This window comes from Erithacus rubecula (genome assembly GCF_903797595.1).
Source record: "Erithacus rubecula genome assembly, chromosome: 19".
In the NCBI taxonomy this organism is placed as follows: Eukaryota; Metazoa; Chordata; class Aves; order Passeriformes; family Muscicapidae; genus Erithacus; species Erithacus rubecula.
This window is the reverse complement of record NC_136671.1, coordinates 11,220,387-11,233,013: the sequence shown is the minus strand read 5'-3', so window position 1 is coordinate 11,233,013 and position 12,627 is coordinate 11,220,387. Positions and strand designations below refer to the sequence as shown.

At 47.8% G+C, this 12,627-nt stretch overlaps 1 protein-coding gene across 14 annotated transcripts in view; it reads left to right on the top strand.

Moving 5' to 3' along the window:
* The first annotated feature begins 518 nt into the window (after positions 1-518).
* Positions 519-12,627, top strand: part of PITPNM2 (phosphatidylinositol transfer protein membrane associated 2) — a 122,419-nt gene continuing 110,310 nt past the window's right edge. For 4 of the 14 annotated variants that reach the window (XM_079322328.1, XM_079322318.1, XM_079322327.1 and 1 more), the window contains exon 1: positions 541-715. The gene's annotated coding sequence lies outside the window, so the exon portion shown is untranslated. Of the gene's footprint in view, positions 716-2,600; positions 2,620-5,353; positions 5,496-10,544; positions 10,995-12,627 lie in introns of those variants that run through there. The other 10 variants (XM_079322321.1, XM_079322329.1, XM_079322323.1 and 7 more) reach the window with 8 other exon arrangements.

Genomic DNA, 12,627 nt, shown 5'->3' with positions numbered 1-12,627 from the left:
TTTTGAAGTTTTTTCCCCCCTTAAGCTTTGCAGAGAGTAAAGTTGGAGGAGTCACCAGCGCTGCTCTGGGGGCAGGTGAGGGCAGAGTGCGGGCCGGGGCTCGGTGAGCGCCGTTACCGTCCCTGCGGGCAGCGAGCGGGAGAACGATCCCGGCGCGGGCGGCGAGCGGAGGAGGGCGGTTCCAGCCCGGGGGATCCCCGCACCATCCGCTCGTTCCCCGCTCGTTCCCCGCACCGCCCGCGCCTTCCCGCACGCCGGGGCGGCCCCGCGCTCCCCGCCGCGCCCGGCAGGCGGCGCCCTCGCCTCGCCCGCCGCCCGCCTGAGGGAGCGCGGAGCGGCGCGGGGAAGGAAGTGGCGGCTCCCGGTGCTGCCGGTGCGCGGGGCTCGGCTCGGCTCAGCGGGCAAATCCGCGCGGCCGCCGTGCCACGGCAGTGCCGGCGCGGGGCTCTTCGCTTTCCCCGCTGCCTCCTCCTCCTCCTCCGCAGCTGCGGCGGCCCGCCCGCCTCGCCTCCCCCCCGCCTCCGCCGTCCCCGCGCCGCGGCAGCGCCGGCGGGCGAGGAGCTGCCCGCGCCCGGCCCGCCCGCGCCGGGGATTATGCCAGCGGCGCGCGGGCATGCCGGCAGGCAGCGACCCGTAGGCAACGGCAGCCGCCGAGCCGCGGCGGCATCAGCAGCAGCAGCAGCGGGAGCCGCGGCCGCCGCGCCGGGAGCAGCCGGTGCGTGGCGAGGGGCGCTGAGGGCGGGCGGGGGGCGGCGGGGCGAGCACCAACACCTGGCGGCCCCCGGGCCGGCCCGGCCGTGCCTCGGCGGGGGCGGGAACCGCGGCGGCCTGAGGGGAGCTGAGCTGGGGTGGCCGGGCCCGCCGAGGGGCCGGTGCGGAGCAGGGGCCCCTCCCGGGACCGCGGAACGGCCCCCGCGGGCCGCGGCGGGTCCCGGCCGGCACCTGGAGGCTGCCGCGGCCTGAACGGGGCCGAACTGTCCGTCCTCGCCCGGGATGCGGCGGTAAAAGTTTCCCGATGGAGCAGTCGGTGACCGGGAGGGCCCCGCGGCCATGGCAGCGCCCGGCACCGCACGCCAGGGACGCGGGACCGCAGCCCCGCGCTGCCGAGGTGCGGCGGGTGGCACAGCCAGAGCCGGGCTGTCCCTGCGCGGTCGGGCTGCGGGCGGCTGACACCGCTCCGTGCCCGCGGGGACAGCCGGGGACGAGCGGACGGACGCACGGACGCAGCACTCTCCGCGCCGGGTCGCGGCAGCCGGAGGTGCGGGGCGGTCACGGCTTGAGGCCGGAGCCAGCCCCCGGGAGAGCTCCGTCCTGGCCTCCTTCCTCGGGTACCGCATCTCCGAGCCTGGAATTTCACCGAACTGGGCTCCGGCAGAGGCCCCGGTGGAGGTTTTGTGGTGCGGAGCCCCTCGGACGGGGCCTGGCCGTGGGGATGGTGAAGGTGCTGCCCGCGGGTGTCTCCCATCCCTGAGGGAGAAAAGGGTGAGACCCACAGCAGCCTCAAAGAATAAATTTGCCGGTGCGTGGTTAGAGCTGAGGGACAGCCCCGAGAGCTTTCGGGGCTCCAGACCCCGCTGTGCCAGTTCGCTGCTGGGTGGTGATGGCAGCTGGCCGTGCTCCTTAGGCTGTGCTTCTCCTTGTGGGAGTGGGAGGAAGAGATTATTCCCTTTTAAAAGAGCAGAATGCCCATTCCTTAGCTGGATGATGGGCTGCGAGGTGATTCTTTTTGCTGGGCCTGGCAGTCCTTTCTCTTGGCCTCCCCATCCCTTGGCAGAAGGGATCCTGCCTGGTGTTCCCGAACAACCCTGGGCTCCATCCTGGGCCGTGCTGCTGCCCCACGGCTACAGCGTGAACAGCTCCCGCTTTTTGCCCTGCTGCGGGAGGGTTAAATCCCTTCCTTCTCCTCGTCCCCAGCCTCTCCTGCTCCACCAGAGAAGCAGAAGCACAGAGTGCACTGAGGTGCTTGGGCTGGGAGCATCATTCAGGGAGCCCCTCAGAGCAGCGCCCTGCTCAGTCACCCACACGAGTCAGTCCTGTCACATTTCATGCTTAAATGCCGCGACTGAGGTGAAGTCTATTTAAACCGTGTATTTAAGCAAAACAAAAACTTTCTCCCTATGTTGGTACCTGCTCTAAAGTGAAAGCTTCCATCTTCTCTGTGCTCTGTCCGTCTGGAAGCTGCTAAGTGGGAATTGGATGTCAGGAAGGGTTTTCAACCTTTGAAGACATAATCTGTGAGTGCTCAGCTCTGAACAGTAGCAATAGATCAGTCTTTGTGGACATCAGGATGCGAATAGGCGGATGTTTGAGTGCATGTCAGAGTAGCACTGGCTGTAGGACTCTTTATCCCCCGATGGCACCGATTCCTGCTCCGTGCCCACATCTTTTTGCTCGTGCTGTATTTTTATCGCGTGGTTTATTTTTATCGTGACTGCCTTGTGCTCCCGAGTAACACAAGACGACTGACTGCCTTAGAGAGTTCAGCACTGGCTCCTGGGCGAGGGGTTCCCCGCCTTCCCCCCGCTGTTGAACAGGACGCTGCTGTTCGCAGCCCTTTGCCCTGTTTTCCCCGTGCCGCCGATGGCTGATGCATCTCGGAGCGCCTGGTTATTCTGACAGGTAACCAGCTCCTTGTTTTGGCCGCGGGCTGCTCGGTAATTGAAACGCCTCCTCGGGATATACAGAGTGAAGGATAGCCAGGCATGAAAGCACGGTTGCAGGCTTGTCCTGGCTTGTTGTTTGTCTCAGGATTGCTGCTTTGTGGCCCTTGCAGCGTGTTCTGGTTGTGGCAGCATCTTTGAGAGGGGAAGGAATGAGCAGCCGGGGCTGGGAACGCAGCTTGTGCTGCTTTTGATGGAGCAGACTTCTGGTAGGCTGCTGGGCTTCATTAATCATATTTAAGTTTCTGTCACTAACTTTTAATTAAAAGCATAGTTGATACCACTTTAATGAACGTACAGATGTTAGCCATCTTCATGCATAAAAATGCTTTTTAATTCCCTTACTATTCCCTTTATGGCCCTTAGATGCTTTTGTTGCCATCTAAACCGTGTACAGTAGCAGCTGTTTATCTTGTTAATAAAACTTTTTCTTGCATCTGTGTTCGGGAAACAATAATGCTTTGAATAAACAATTCCCTGGTATCCTTTAACAGTTTTTTTTTAAGAACTTGGCAAAAAGGATCAGAAGTGGTGCCTAATAGGGAATTCCAAGGCTCTTGCTGACTATAGCCCTGAGCCTGATGTAAGTCACCTGAAACTGTTGGTTATTCTCAGTCTTATGTGAGGTGATGAAGAAAATAAGAAGCCCTCAGTGTATGACTTTTAATTCTGATGAGCCTCACGAGGATCTTTTCCCCAAATGACAACTTCTTATTAAAATATCTTTTCTATTTTGGGTTTGCTGCTGATGGTGTATGTCAATGCTCTGTCGCTTGTTGTGCATCTAACAGCCTGAGCATTTATTGTGATTTACCATCTGGCACGTGGGAGTTTTATCTAACTTCTCATTTTACTTGACAGCAACCAGTTTGGAAAGACCTTGTCCTGATTTTTTTTCCCCCCTAATAGAAATTCTCAAAACTTAAAACTGACAGTAGGGCTAAAAGGTTTTGAATTTAAATAATTACTCTCTTTTTATTCACGAATTGTTACTGCTTCTGTGAGCTGGCCAAAGAGGGAAGCAGCACATCCTTCAAGTGAGCTAATTTAAAGAAGGTTCCTCCAATTAGTCCTAAGGAGTATTAATCTCCCCTCTGCATTCAAATAAAACTCTTGTCATTCAGTTGCTGTCTTGGCAGCCTGAGTGGAAGGCTTTGGAAAATGGCAAGTGAAAGCTGATGCTCACTCCTGAGTGCAGTTTGACTCATGCCTTTCATGCATATTCACCATAATGTCCTGTTCCAGGACCAGCCGTGTCCCTCGAGACACATTTCTTCTTTTAAGGTGTTTTTCTTTTAGGCTTCCTCTTATCAGAGACTCAAAAAAGAGGAGAGGCTAGAAACAGGCATCGATGCTTTGCTTTATTTTTATTTTCTTAGAAGGAAAAAGCAACCCATGGCTTTCTTAACAGGCAATTTCTCTAAATGGTGGAGATGCTTTCTCATTTAATTTTAAAACTGGCTGACGTAGAGTGTGATGCAATTAATATTTGTTTATCTCCCCAAATTGGTAAAAATATGCCTAAATTTAATTTTGAGCCCGAAAGCATCTTATAAACAAAAATGTGCTGTAGTTTTCAGTGTGAATGGAAATGGAATAATTAATGGGGGAGAGGAAATAAATAAAACACTTTTTATTTATAACTTTATTTCCTGGGTGTTGGAGGAAATCCAAGTGCCACAAGATTGTACTGGGGCAGAGTCTGTCTGAGCTCACCCACGAACTGAAAGGGAATGTGGCTTCTCTAATTGTGGTGCCCATGCCAAGAGTCCTAGGAAAATTTAAATGAACAAAGTAATGGAAGATATTTGGATGTTCTTAATGTAAGAAGAAAACAATCTAGCCTGGGGCTGGCTCAGAACCTGTCACTACAGGGAGTTCTCATCAGCACGATGCCAAGTCAGGAGAGCTCCTGAAGTCAGGCTTGTGCATTTTCCTTAGGAAAGAGGGTTTGCTGGTTTTAATTTTTTCTTTTAATTAAACTAATACTTCTTAGATGCTCACAGCAAAATGCTTCAGTAAATCCCACTGGAGAACTTAGAAAACAGTGGGGAAAAGGTATTTTGTATTTGGAAGGAGGGAGGGGGAGGTGCAGGGGACCTCCTGAGGGATGGCAGGATCTGGAGACAGAGCTGCTTCCCCTTCCTGCAGCTCTTCCTGAGTGAGGCTTCAGAGGGGAGAAGAAATAGGAGGTTGCTCAGGCAAGTGGAAATAAATAGTTTTTGGGCAACTCTGGGTGCAGGGAAGAAATGCAGTTGGCACAGGGCTAAAACGTGCCCTGGGGAGCTTGGCCACACCTGGGCTGATCCCAGCAGGGAAAGGGGAGGGAAAGAAAGTGGGGGGAAAGCAGCGCCTTCCTGCCCCTGTGCCGGGTGGCGGGGAGGGTCAGCAGGACCCCCGGACTTGGGGCAGGGTGGGGACCTGGCACCGGGCACAGGGACGTGCCAGCGCCCTGAGTGTGCCCAGGGTGCCACCGAGGGCAGGGACAAGCACACGCCTCGGCTCGGGAAGGAGTGCTGATAGCAGCAGGGGCACCCACGGCACAGTCTCAGTCTCGCAACAGCAGCACAGGCTGATTTTGGCTTCTCCTGACTCAGATAGTGGCTGAGAACTCCAAATTAGATTTTTTTTTTTTTTTCTGGATTTAAACTGCCTTCAGAAAATCTTGCTCAGATAGATTTGAAGACCTACAACATCCAGAAGTCTGCACCCCTGTGGACCTCGAGTTGTTTTCCTGCAAAAATAACCCGAGCTTGAATACTGAGTACCTTGGATAGCGAGGACTCTGCACAGCTTTTACAGTCCTGGCTTTCTGTGTTTGGACAGCTGAGGTTGGTGAGTGCTGAGCTGTGGGCACGAATCTTAAAACTGTCCTTGGCAGGAAAACAGGTGGGATGAGATGAATTGGAGGGAGTCCCTTGATGTGATGAGGAAAAGTGATTTGCTGCTCATGGCTTTCTTTAAACAGCTCAGTCTCCCGTCGGAGACCAGATACTGAGATTTCTACTCGGGGGTTTTCTGCCAGTTTCTATGGTCTCATGATGGTGAGGGGAGGGAACTGAGATCCAGAAAATCCAGCAGTGGAACTGAGGGGGTTTGCTGTGAGCTGGGAGAGCACAGCTGCTGAGGACTTGGGGAACAAAATAGTGAATGAACTGCAGAAAGATTTGTAATTCATCACTGGACAGGGAGGGATTCCTGTAATGGACAGGGCAGCTAACTCTGATTTGTTTGGATTGCTGGCACTTACATAACAATCACGAAGCTTCAGGATACTAATTCAGGCTTAACCCTCAGAGCAGTGACCTGGGAAGGCATTTTAATGGCGTGATAACCAATTTGGAGGGTGGGAGTGTGTAATCACATCAGCACTGAGGTATCTGGGCACTGCAGGGGCGAGGCCACCTTATCTCCTGCTCCAAAGAAGTTTGGTATTTGCATGACTTAACTCTGGATGTGTGGAGGGGCCTTAATTCCATTATGTGCTTTAGAAGGTTATGGGAGGATTTCAGGTTTTTCTAGTACAGCCGTGCTAAACAGTTGAGCTTCAGCTGTGTTTTGTACAGGTATTCATAAGGAGTGGGGTTTGGATCATTTTGTGTCTCTTTTCAGATGATTTGGGTTGGAGTCAGAGTTATTCATAGCAAAACCTGGAGGGCTGTGGGCATTTCTAAGGGGGAAAAAATAATGGGCTACCATCAGCCACTACATGTTAGGAAGGAACAGCAAAACAATTTCACATATTTATATGTAAACGTCGTGTAATTATGTTTTGTATACATCAGAGGACAATTCAATGGGAATAATTTCACTTGTAATTTGTTTCAAGATCAATACCATAACTTAAATAACCTTCCAAAGGTATAAACACAGTAGAATCACTTTTTCTATGTGGGTGGCTTACCTATTTTAATGTTGCCTTTTTTTTTTTTTTTAAAGAAGGAAATAGAGATTTTTATATTTATCATATCAGATGAAATTGAAATCTAAATATTTACATCTTTTCACTGGATCTGAGGTTGAGCACCAGCTGTAGGCGTTGCCAAGCTGTTTAAGTTGTCTCCTCCACAGAGCAGGTTGATTTCTCCAGGGTGGTGGAGAGATGGAGCCTCCTCCTGTTTCTGGCTCTTATTTTCCAGCCCGTCTGTGCATCTGGAAATTCTTCCCTCTGTGGGCTCTGTGACCTGGCCTCACGTTCAGAGGCTGCTCCAGCCTAAACATGCTGAAGTTAAACATGTGTTGTCTCCACCAGAATGCAGAGTAAACTGCAAGCTGTGAAACTGGAGGGGGAGTTTGGGATATGAGGATGTAAATAACTCGGAGATATTGGGTGGAAAAGAGCAGGAGGGGGAGGAAGGCCTCTCACTTGCTTTTTCTCTGCCATCCCATCTCCTCAGTAACAATCTCTGTGCTCTTCACAAGCAAAGGTGGAAGATCTCTTCTGTCTTAAACAAGGGTAAACCAGGAGCAGGTGTAGAAAACATTGCAGGCAATTTCAGCAGAAGAGACACTAAAATTCCTGTGGTTTCTGTCTCTGGTTTTGTTTTGCATTTCTGGTTTCTCTGTTAATTTCTTGAGCAGGCTTGACATGGATCTTTTAGGCTTCTGACCAACCAAAGAGAACTGCTGGAGAACAAATAGCCTGTTTTGTTATCCCTCTCCTGTTTTTAAGGATCATTTGTCCAGACTCACGGGACTCTTTGTTTGCCTAACCTGTCTCTGGATTGTAAAACACTGTTTGTGTTTTAACTTCAACAAACAGTAAACATCTTCCATCAGATATCCTTAAAAATGTGTTCAGCCTGGGCACAACTGTTTCTATTAGGACCAAAACAATTTAAATACTCTCTTTTGCTTACATTGAATGCCTATAAATAAATTTTGTTTCAAAAGGGTCACCTTTATCTGCACACTGCCACTGTGAGAAGAAAGGGCACATTTGGACAAGCCTAGTTGGAGAATTAAATTTTTGGTTCAGCTTCTCTGTGTTGTCCTGGCTTCCCAGTTTTTATTTATCCTTTTGTTTAGAGCAGGGAGAGATGGTTTGAGTTGTCTTGCTAGGGGTAAGCACTTAGGTATCTTTAGGTCAGATTTTCTTCATGTCTGCCAAGCATCTGGGAAGAGAAGATGGAGGGGAAAGAGCCTTCTGTCCTCCTGCCTGATCCTTCATACAGGTGCCCCAGCAGAAAAAGGAGCTTGACATAAAGTGGAGATTTATTTCACTGTCTAATGGAGCATCTGTAGCATCAAAGACAGATATGTCAGAGCACTTTCCCCCTCCCTGCTGTGTCTTTTGTTGTCTGAATGTCATTTTGCTGATATAACTTGTGTTGTATTCCTTGTTATCAAAGTAGAACAGAAAAAAAAAAAAAAAGAGGTGATGCTTTGTCTTAAACATTGTTACTGAAATCATGAGCTAAACTGTGGTGAGTGAAAATATTAATTCCTGGTTTAAAGACTGACTATAATTTGGATTTCAGACCTCCCATTTTTCCTAAATCAAGTTTATGGTAGCAGCAGCCATGAGTGTCAGTTTCTGATTATAAACAGATTTGGAGCCACTAAAAACCTCCTTGAAATCAGTTTGACAACTGTTTGAGAACCACCTTTTTAATATTCCCAGCAAGTTCCCCGCTGAGGTCTTTTGCAGCAGCCTTGTAGATCTTGTAGATGTTAGTTTTTCCTGCATATTTTATTTTAACTTGCTCTTAAGCTTCCTAGGAGAATGCACATGGATAAGCTTTTCCAGGCTTTTTAAAAATTCATTTTTACATGGAAACCTGGGCTCAGCAAGATGAGAGCTGAGTGGAAACTGGTTGTGCTGTGCTGGGGGTGCAGCACCTTGGTGCTCAGACCACCTTGCAGGGAGATGCTTTTTGCTTTTGCTTGGCTTTTCTTGAGGCTGAATCTCTGGACCTGCTGGGGGGTGGAGTGTGGCTCTGCACTGCAGGGATCAAGGGATATTCCCTCTGGAGGGGGGAAAAACAACCCTGGCAGCCTTTGTTCCTTCGAGGCTGGCAGCAGCAGCAGAGTCAGGGACATATTTCCATTTGACTCATTCCTTGTTGAGATGGTGACACCCTTGAGTCACATTAAAAACGAGACCTTGTAGCTGAATTGGCACATCACAGAGCAGGTGTTTGCTGGGGGTTTTTGGGGGGTTTGTCCTTGTTAAGAAAAATCATTTTCCTGTTTGCTGAGATGGAATGAAATTGATTAATGGTGTTGCTGTTGTCCTGGGCTTAAAATAACAGGAAAACCTGATTCAAGTAGAATGCTGGAAGTTAGCTGTCAAGATAACCTGCTTGAAATAGTTGTAAAGGCCTAAAAAATAAAATAAAATAATCAAAAAGATGAGTGCCCAGTAGCCAGATGGTTGGAAGAGAACACCCCACGATCAATGAGGCAATATGTAAATATTTTCGATCATTACCACAGTACTGCTGTGTTGACATTGAAATTCAGAGTGTTATTCTGTGGAACTCCTCATTGATCAGCAGATGAGCTCTGATAAAACAGAGGATGAAAGCACAATACTGAGCATTATTATGGATTGTGGATTTCATTGACAAGGACAGGCTTCCATCAGGGGCCAGGAATGGATTTCAGACTCTGTTTAAGCACGTTACTGAGCCACTGTATTCCTTCCTTGGCTGTCAGCTACCAATTAAATGATGTTTTATTTCTTGAGCTTCTTTATTTAGGGTGAAATACTGCATAATTGACTAATTTTTCTGTGATAATTGCTGCATTTATGTGGGAAGGGGCAAGGTGGAAACTGACATAAAGTTCTCTGCTTGAAGTATACCTGGGTAGAAATGACTGGAAAATAACATCAATCAAACAGCTGAATTAATTTTTTTTTTCCCCTAAAAAGATCCTCCTGCAAGCTGGTTGTAGAGACCCTGTCTGGCTGAGTCACTTAGAAACCTTCATGGGGTGATAGCATTCTCATGAATAAAACATGAAATGCCTTTGGCATACACAGGTGCTGAACGCACCCAGAGCTTTTTTCTTCTTTTTTTTTTTTTTTCCCTTTAAAAAAAAATCATCTGTTTTACTGCTCTTAGAAGGGAGTCTGAAGCTTGACACTAAATAGACTCTTTTGAAAGCTGCTTTTTAAGATCTGCACACCCCAAAGCAATCCCAGTGCTGAGCAGGGGCTGCTGGTGGTGGTTCCTGGGATCCCAGCCTGGAGGCAGGAGGGACCTTTGTGTGATATTAAATGTGACTCTTCCTCTTTTACATAGAATGGTGAAAGGTTCCTAAATATCTTGTAAGGGTGCATATAGAGTGTAGAGTTTAGGGTTTTTCAAAATATTTTTTTCTTGTAGTTGATCAGAGTAATGGGTTGTAGCACTTCCCATTTCGTATAAGGGAATAAAGACATTTAGGAAAGGATTAATGACTTCTAAGGAAGGAGGGAGAGGACTCTTGGCAAATGAAAAGCTCATTATAGCTCCAGCAGGATCCAGAGCCCAGGCAGCTTCTGGAAGCATTTACTGTTTGTTTTCCCTCCCTTTCCCTTGGGTCTGGCTGCTTACAGAGTGGCCAGGACCTTGTGCTCCTTCGGGAATGTAACCCCAGGGCACTTGGAGGGTCCAGATGCTACAAACATCAGAGAGGGAAAAAAGGTCTCCGTGCTTTTCCAAGCTGCTCCTATTTTCCAGTTAACTGCTGCATTTCTCTTGCTTGTTGATTAATTTCCTGGCACATCCTGGAGCCCGTTCCTCCGATTAGAGTTCAGGATTTTGAATTTATTTCCCTGTGGTTTGTTGATTTTTAGTTGCACACTTATATCCCCTTAGTGCTTTAGGGTGGTTGGTAGGAGAACAGAAACCACCTTTTCTGAGGATAAAGGACTCTGGAGACTCTCTGTGGTCTGAAACTGTTGCTCCCAAACCATGGTCCTGTGCTGTTTGACCACAGCTGACACTCGGTAGGGCTTAGAATTTATTGGTGCAGATTGGGCAAGAGCAGGAGGCTGAGCTAGAGCAGCTGTGGTGGTCATGAGGAACAGTTGTGCTGCTTCATTTCTCCCTGCAAGGCAGTACTGTCAGTACTTCTGCCTTTGCAGAAGCATTTTTACTGCCTGTGCTTGGCAGGGCTCTGTTGCCCAAGGCCAGTGTGTTGTGGGTTGGGGTTTTCACCAGGTGTGTTTGTCCAGGTAATGATGAGTGGGAGCTCTGCCTGTCCCACCTGTATAGAGTGATTTAGAGGTGGCAGCCTCCTGGAAGGACTGGAAAGTGAAATGCAGCACATCAGTTCAGCAGAGAAGCCTTCAGAAACCAGCAGAAAGCATCTTATAATTAATTAATCATCCTCCATGGAAAGGTAAATGCCAGTTCTGTTAGTGCAATGTGGTGTTTTCAACATTGGCTCTAAAAACGAGCAGCGTGACACTTCTGCCTCTTTGCAAAATATATTTACATGTGAATCTGTCTATTAATAGCTGTGGTCTGCTTTCCTGTGCCTCGGGTGCTGCTGAGCTGTCGTGCTCTCCAGACCCAGACGTGGTTTTTTGATTCAGTTCTGGGCTGCTCCAGGAGTGCCCAGGGTCTTCCATGAGGAGATGCTTCCCTGCAAGCCTTTCGAGGAAAAGAGAGAGTTTGTAACGTTCCTCTTTGCAAATCACCCATAATAAAAATGTTGTTGCAGCCTTTTGGGAGCTCTTACATTAACTCACATTTCTGTGTTTTTGTTGCGTTGCTTTTTCCTGGTGGTTTGGACAAATGTGCCCCTTGTTTAACAATGCTGAGTCCTCCCACGCTTTGGGAGTTTCATTTTAAAGCCAAAGCAGTTTTAACTGTGTACTTGGTTTCCATTTAGCACAAAATGCTTCTGAAATGCAGACAGGGTTAATGATTATAGAAGAGGATGAAAACCTGACAACTTTTAAGTTTAAATTTTGCCTTGGTAATCTGTTCTCACACCTAAAAATAAGTGAATTAAGAATAGCATCAGTGAGGCCTCTGCAAACTGCAGTGACTTTAAAAAGTGATGACTTGGGAATACAGTCAAGGTGAATTGTTTATGATTATTCCAGAAAACAAGTTTTATAAATGTCATAATGTCCTAGGCTACATTAATTATCTATTACTTTTAATGTTTGCTGCAGAGAAAATGCCAGTGTTTCTGTTTTCCCAGAGGCAATACTTTCAGTTTCTCTTGTACAGAAATGTTTTTGCTTTTAATCACATTTGATTGCAGTACCATTAACAAGTGTGCAGAGAACCCAGTTCTTCTGTCTGGAACAATTGTTACAGACTTACTGTCACTGAAAAGAACTTTTGTCATCCTCCCTTAATCTACCACACAGGGAAAAAACCCAACCCCAGAACAAAAAAGAATAATGGAGTTATGAAGATTGATTTTTCTTAACTGGAGGAGGCTTTGTGGCTGTCCTTCCAGGTTTGCAGGTACCTCTGGGGGCTTTGAGATTGGCCTTACACAAACTCTGAAACCCTTTGAAGCCCTGTGTCCAGGCCCTGCTAATTCAGAATCTGCTCTCTGCTCAGCTAAACCAGACACAGAGAGCAGGACACTGTTCTGACTCAATTTTTTACAATTTATTTACCAAAATGTGGGTTGTAGTGGATGGTTCTTTTGGGGTGTCTGGAATATCCAGCACCTAGAGAGACTTGTCTTGCTTGTGGAAAATGGGGAAGAATGGGTATGGACAAATCCCAATGTGTTTGATTAAAGAATTATTCTATAACCTCTGAAAATTGGTAAGGCTCAATCAGACTGGACGTGTCTTGAGTTAAAAATTACACAGCTATAATGAATCCTTTTAAAAGAGAGAGGTAATATGAGGATTCTTATTTACTTGCAAATCATAATGGTAGAATGGCTAAAAGGACTAATGAAATACTTGCTTTCATAAGCAGGCATTTAAAATTCAAAGGCAAAGCAAGATTAAAATATTATATTTAAATACATTTCCATCATACAGATTTGAATAGTT